The sequence below is a fragment of the Wasmannia auropunctata genome, unplaced genomic scaffold, assembly GCF_000956235.1.
Source record: "Wasmannia auropunctata unplaced genomic scaffold, wasmannia.A_1.0 LD334579.1, whole genome shotgun sequence".
In the NCBI taxonomy this organism is placed as follows: domain Eukaryota; kingdom Metazoa; phylum Arthropoda; class Insecta; order Hymenoptera; family Formicidae; genus Wasmannia; species Wasmannia auropunctata.
In genome coordinates this window covers 109,862-117,028 of record NW_012028311.1, presented here as the reverse complement: position 1 = coordinate 117,028, position 7,167 = coordinate 109,862, and the positions used below count along the sequence as shown (strand labels likewise).

At 32.7% G+C, this 7,167-nt stretch overlaps 2 protein-coding genes across 5 annotated transcripts in view; one reads left to right on the top strand and one right to left on the bottom strand.

The window, feature by feature from the left end:
- The window catches only part of LOC105458173 (trace amine-associated receptor 4-like), a 16,662-nt gene extending 10,539 nt beyond the window's left edge, over window positions 1-6,123 (bottom strand). For all 3 annotated transcript variants that reach the window (XM_011703279.1, XM_011703280.1, XM_011703281.1), the window contains exon 1: window positions 5,952-6,123. The gene's annotated coding sequence lies outside the window, so the exon portion shown is untranslated. The remainder of the gene's footprint in view (window positions 1-5,951) is intronic.
- LOC105458174 (glycosyltransferase 25 family member) overlaps window positions 1-7,167 on the top strand; it is a 29,228-nt gene that overhangs the window by 17,044 nt on the left and 5,017 nt on the right. The window lies entirely within an intron of this gene.

The following is a 7,167-nucleotide window of genomic DNA, read 5'->3' as shown; positions in this document are numbered from 1 at the left end:
ATCACAGCGAAAGACTTAGTCAATTTTAAAACTAGACGTGGAATGGCCTTATGAATTAACAAGATATGCGTTTTCGGAAGAGATGCGCGTTTCGTGAGATTACGTATACGCTTATGCATACAAAAGTACAAAAATCTCTCGATGCAGTTGCGGATATAACGCATATCGTACACATAACGCAATATACATGCTCTGCTCGCTTAACATTTACTCGTGGAATATACAGTGGTGAATGATACAAATGCTCTATTTCAAAACCCTATATCTTAAATAAAAGTTTAAGCTACGTGATGTATATATGGCAGTTCAGTTTCATTATATATATATATATATATATATAACGTCGCGAAGACACCCGACTACTGCCGCTACTTTGTAAGTCTATCTTTGTTCAGGTTTCTGTTGCTGCTTATTGTCATTTCTGAATACTGAACTCTCCTGATTTGCTCAATTGGCTTATCGTATACTATTGTAGGAATTTTTGTTTAAGGAATTTTCCAAGAAATAAATGTCCACAGTAATTTATTTAAAAAAATACAATTATGAAACTTTTGCAAAATAAGCGATTCGAGTATAAGTTATATGTATAAGAAATAGTCATTCGCGCTCGCGAATCTATCTACAGTCCAATAAATCTGTATTTCGTCACGCGTCAAAAGAACGTTAATTAAAGCCTCTCTAAAATTATTCGGCACTCGTAACTCTTCAGTCTCTTTACCGCGAACTCCTTACTGCATACTCCTTAACTCGTGGACTCTTTCTCGTATGAACTGTATTCTTACGTGGCTTAATGCGGACTCATTGCCGAAATCCTCGCGGCGTGTTACAACGCGGATTTTCACGAACGCGATCTCGATCGATCGTATCAATACGATCGACTACTTGGTACTTTTCATTTTCCTACACTATTTATTAACTATTATTTTTATTTGACACTGATACAATTGAATAAAGAAATTTCTATGCTGCAATCATTAAAATCGTATATTTGTTTTAAGATTAAACAATATTTGTCAGATATTTGGCTTATACGATCAAGCCCTTGTACGTATTTTCAACAAATTGTGCTTTTGCGACAGAATTTTAATGCCCGTTCGAGTCAATAGAAAGAACTTCGATTCGAAAGGATTCCTCCGTATATTTTTAACGCGTTAGAAGCAGAAATCGTGTTCGAGGCAATAAATCTGGTAGTTCGCGGATATTTACGGTTCCCAAGGAGGGGACTGCCTCGATATTCTAAATCGCATTAAATTTCTATGAGCTCGCTAGTGTCACTCGCCGTGGGCGGCCGTTGTAAACACCCTATCCTTTCCACCTTTTGTTCCATTGAAGCAGCTCACGTCTAGCGATAGTGATAAATATTCCTCTGAGGATAACGATACGCAGTTTGTGCGAAGAAGGAATATAGACTTCCGTTCCGTCCCTTCGACGCGTAAAATGCGCACGTTGTAACGATGCGATTCGGATAAGCGTCGGCACGATGACGTGATACCTTTGGGCTATATTTTAACAAAAAAAAATCCCGTTTAATTTCGCATACTGCCGCTCGGATATATATCCTAATCACTTGAAAAGGAGTTCGATCGGCGACATTAATTCCTTATCAGCAAGAGAATTGAGTTCAAGGAGCGATGGACTATAATATGATACGTTAGCGCAGTTTAACTGTCCTAATGCGATTGCTATCAATATGATCTTATCCGCTACGATATTACATTATTCTGCACCTATTATTCGACAGTTTTTTTCTCGTAATAACGGAATTGTGCGATTCAACGAATGCTTCACGTTTCTTCCTTTTGCGATCGGATTAAAGACTCGCGTCAGACGCAAAAGAAAATAATTGCAATACATTGAATAGGAAGATTTATTTGTATTTTATAATTTCTTTTCTTCTCTCATTCTTTTGTTGAACGTTCTTTGAAGTTAATTATTATCTCTCTGTTATATATTAGCGACGGTTATATTTGTGACGTTACGCTGTTAGCGTTATGTATGGAGTCTATTCAATTTTTACATTTCCTGTTATTTTCCGACCGAACGATTCTCGTATCTTTTTTCCGTTCCGGGAGGTTGCAATAATTTCGATAAAATCAAGAATATACCCTGTCGGTCTCGCAGTTTACCTCTTTATAGAGCGTCACTTTATATAGAGATGAACTGCAGACGATTCGAATAACTTTGTGTTTTACGACAGCTCGTACAAAAGCCCGAATCGATGTTTCTGCTTAATAGAAGCGGAATCGAACGGAAAGTGAGTTATAGATGAGCGATACTCCAGACCTTTTTCAGATAGCCACACGGATCATGATTGATTGAAATTACGCCACTTGCGTCCTGATGGTATTATCTATCGCCCACATACGTCCGACTTGTACGAGTTCAATTAAATTACGACATTATGCAATATTGTAATGAACGAAAGAGAATATTTGGAGTTTGGACACACCCTTCCATGTGCGTACGAGTTTGTGTACATATAAGTTGGCCGGTTGATTTGCTAGTTGCTTTGACAACGCGTTGGTACGCTTTATTAAAAATTTGGCGAAAAGAATTTAATAATTTCTGCGACCATGAGAGAATTACGTGGCACTTTTTAGATACGTTTTACATTCCACAATTTATTTGACACGAGAAGTTGTAATATTGTTGAAGTTTATAATATTGCCAAAGCACTACTATTATACTTATACTATTATACGCGAATGTGGCGTGTGTGAAGTTAGCACCCCAACATTAAAATTCCATAGCTCTGAGTAGGATTCCCGCTTTATTTAATGAAGCGGAATTTCATAATTTCATTATAAATGAAACACGAATCAGAACTATGGAATTTTAATGTTGGGGTGTTAACTTCACACACGCGCAAATGTGCTTTATTCACTTGCTCGAGGTAATTAATAGAGCTTAAATATCAAAAATTAAAATTCAAAAAATACGCGAGAGTTGTAAATGAAATTCATACAGCGTCCTGAGTATATTTAAAGTATAATATAACAACGTTCAAGATAATACAATGTTTGAAAATACACGTTAGATATTACATTGATTATAGGAACTTATCTAAAAAAAAAAATGTTCTTCATATAGAGATATCTTATATACATCCTCTTTCTTAGATATGGGATATTTTATATTGTGATTCTTTGATAAAATATTTTGACAAAATGACACGGAATTTTTTTTATACAGAAGTCGTTGCTGTCTATAAAATAAATAGGAGGCTATAAATTATCTCCGATCGCGTTCTGAGATAAAATATAAGAATTTTATATAATATAAAAATATAAAATATAAGAATTTTATATGATTTTTTCTTTCAAATTCAAGTTTATTTCTGTGGTTTATATTCAATTGACCATTAAAATAATGTTTTCTCGCATTCACATAAGAGAGATTAATTTATGGAAAATTCCAATACAGTTGATTAATTTGCTGGAAAATTCCAACACAGTTGACGACAAAGTTCCCTTTTCATCTATTGTAACTTGAAACTTCTGTATGAGACGTAAACGCGCAATATCACCGACACGTGTTGCGTCCCGTATAATCAACGAAACTTCAAGGAGGGTCGATCTCTTCTCACGTCCTTCATCGTCCGATGAAATTAGGGTGTCATTTGTCACGGTGAATAAGAACTTAAATTGCAAGCGTGACTATAGAAGAGAGAATGCGGAAGAGATGAAAGAGGAAGGGATCGTAGTAAATTGTTTGTGAAAAAGCTATCAGTTTATCGATCTTCTTGCTCGCACGTGCGTATACACGATCAGTGACCCGAAATTTCTTACATGCCGCGATACGCATGATGAAAACAATTTTGTTCGAATCATTAGATCGTATTAATAAAATGGGGCAAAAGCCTATTCGCACTTTCATTTGGCGAAAGTAGAAAAAATGAGCGAAGCGTTCGCTTACCGGAAGTTACGATATTTGTCTTTATAAGGTATTTCTCCTTTGTCACATTATCATTTAACAACCAATCCTTTTGACCAGTTTAGAATTTATTTTTTTTTTTTATCGAATATATGTTTAGGTTAATAATTTTGAAACTCGGTTAAAACTTCTTTTGTAATCTAACGTCACACAGGCAAAATAAAAAATATAAAATCATATTCTCCACAATTATTATAAAATAAACTTTAACTGAATTTTTATCTGTGTATAATGTTGCGAGAATATATAATGTCAGAGACATTGGAAAAGATTAAATAATATTCGTCTTAAATATATTTACAAAAAAATATATCTGCAAAAAAATGGGCCACTAAAATGTTACTGGCTCGTTTTTTACTGGGTGAGTATATTTTCTTTACAAATGGATTGCTATTTAATTCAAAATTTATCATTAAAATGTAACGCTGAAAAATTGAAAATAAAGTAAAAAAAAAACTGAAATTGAAAAAATCGATGTAAATAAGAAATCTATAGACTGCAAAATATTAATAAATACAAGAAATGTGAATTCCTTATGTATAATAGATATTGATATGATATCGAATAGATATCATATACTATGTTTACATTTCAAATTTCTCCCTTAAAACAAATGCTTTCTCTTTCTACCACTTTCCTAAAAACGTTAATTTTATTTTTATGGCCCATCTGAAACAGGTATATTTAGATGGGAATTAGACTGTTGCCTGTCTTAACGAGGGGATGTAAACTTCTTCATGGCGAAACTTCTTCATGCGTGTAATACGTAAAATGTATTTAATCTGTTTGCTTAACTCCTTGAGGGTCAGCTTTTTTGGACATTTGTGTTATATTTACATACATTACTTGACTCAATGATTTCTGAAATTAGAACGTTATTTTTATATTCGGTTTTATGAAAAAGAGAAAAGCAATTCTCATCATTTTCTTGAAAATTTGCTATTTCGCGTGTTTATTATATTTGCATTTTTATAATATTTTGTTTATTATAAAATTTATAAAATTTTATGTATATATACATATATATTATATATATATAATTTATTATTATAAATTATATAGAAGAAAATGGGGTAAAACGGACTCCTAAACGAAAAATCTATTTTACTTGCATTATTTGGAACAAACGGTTTAAATTTTACATGAAGAAATTCTCTCTCTCTCTCTCTCTCTCTCTATTTGTTTATCTCTATCTTTCTTCTTCTTTTTCTTTTTAATAAGATTAGAATAAGTAATTTTTCAAAATTTATTAAAATTGTATTTTTGTTCAATTTTTACAAAACTTTCTTTTATTCTATTTTACTCTATAGATAGGAATTACTTCATAAGATAAAATTAATTAAGAAGTAAATCAATTGATTTATTTGAAATCAGTATTTTGTATTACATGTAAAGTATTTTTACTAGAAACAAATAAGTTCTAATATTAAATATTAATTTAATATTAGAACGTATATAATAAATAGTCATTATACGTTTATAATATTTGTTAGACAAAATATTAGATGAATGTGTTGCTAATAATAATGCGTGCACGTATGTGTATATATGTATTATCATTACTTAAATTTTTATTTAAAGAATGATGTTTAATATTATAAAAAAAGATAAAAATACTAGTAACAAAAACGCGGTTAATTATTATAAATTTAAGATCTAATAGTTATCCAATGCAATTAATACCTGATAATTAAATTAAATTAATTAAAATATTATACGCTACGTTTGATACATATAAATGAACAATGCATATAACGTCTGATGACAAACGCAATGCTCGCGTAAATTCCAGAAAAAAATATATTACTTAAGAAATACAAGATATAGGTTTCTTGCGCTGCATGTGTGTCAGTGTAATTTAAAAAATGCTACATAATAGAAATACATAATAGAAATTGAATAAAAAAAGAAAGGATTGTTTGCCTGCATTTAAAATACTTAAATAATTACATTTAAATTATGCGTATTGCATATACAATTTACTTACACATATAATACACATAACATCAAACACATACTTGCACGAATTTTTCCTCTTCATTTATAGAAGTTTAATTTAATATTTGCGCTGATTTTGCGATCAATCATTGTTCACGTGATGTTTTATGTGGTGATTTTTTTTCAATCGTCGAGCGATGCAATGTTGAGGGGACGATAGCCGGTGAAGGACTGACAGATTTTCGCGTACTTCAGCCGAGTCCTTTTGAAATTTCCCACGCGCAGGCTCACGAGGGTGTCAGGCGCAGAACGCACGGGTGTTGCCCGCGCTGGAGACGTTCTGATGTATACAAAAAAAAAAAAAGAAAAAAAGACCGATAACACACCTTAACATCAATACGCGCGATAGATGACGGAGAGATTAAAATGCATGCTACGCGTATTTGTTAGCGTCAGACTCGAGAGGACGTCCGATACTCCGCAATATTGATCGCTATCGTTATACTCTAATTTTATGTTTGCGCTGTATGTAAATTCCGTCGTATTATTCTTTTCAACGAATGATTCTGCTTCCGAGGAAAACATCATGTTTGTAGCCTTTGAATAGTCGACGATTGAAAACGTCAAACATTTCGTGATAAATGCTTCCATCAAAATTGCAACTTTAATTTCGAATAAAATATATTTTTTAACGAAATCACAATCTGAGGTTCAGTTGCTACTTTACCGCTATAAAGTAGCAGCGAAAAGAGAATGCGAATATAATTACGATGGTTCATTAACGCCGATTTGAGACGAATTTTGAAAGTTTGCAACGAAGAAAAAGTTACGTTTATTTCCTTTCTTACTTTGTTACGACATCGTATTGAAAGCCTTAGGCACCGTTGATTAATTCCATTCACAGAGAGGAAGGAAGGAAGGAATTGTCGCGTGACTTTGCACTAATGATCGGGTTTAAGCTCGGGCCGAGCGAAGAACGAGATAACTTCTCCACATCCGTGTGCCCTTACCCTCTCTGTCCATTTCCTGATAAACCTCGGAAACGTTGGCGGACCGACCACTCGAGAGGACACAACCGATAGAACTTGGCGAGTTAGTGCGAGTTCCACTAATCGATATGCTGAATTTCAGGGATCGGTAAAATAACTGATACAACTTATTTAAAGTAAGAAATATAAAATAGATTCCAGAAACTTATTTAGAATAAAATATCGCAGAGGCCAATAAAAAACTGATACAACTTACTTAAAATGAAAAATATAAAATAGATTCCAAAAACATATTTAAAATATTAAA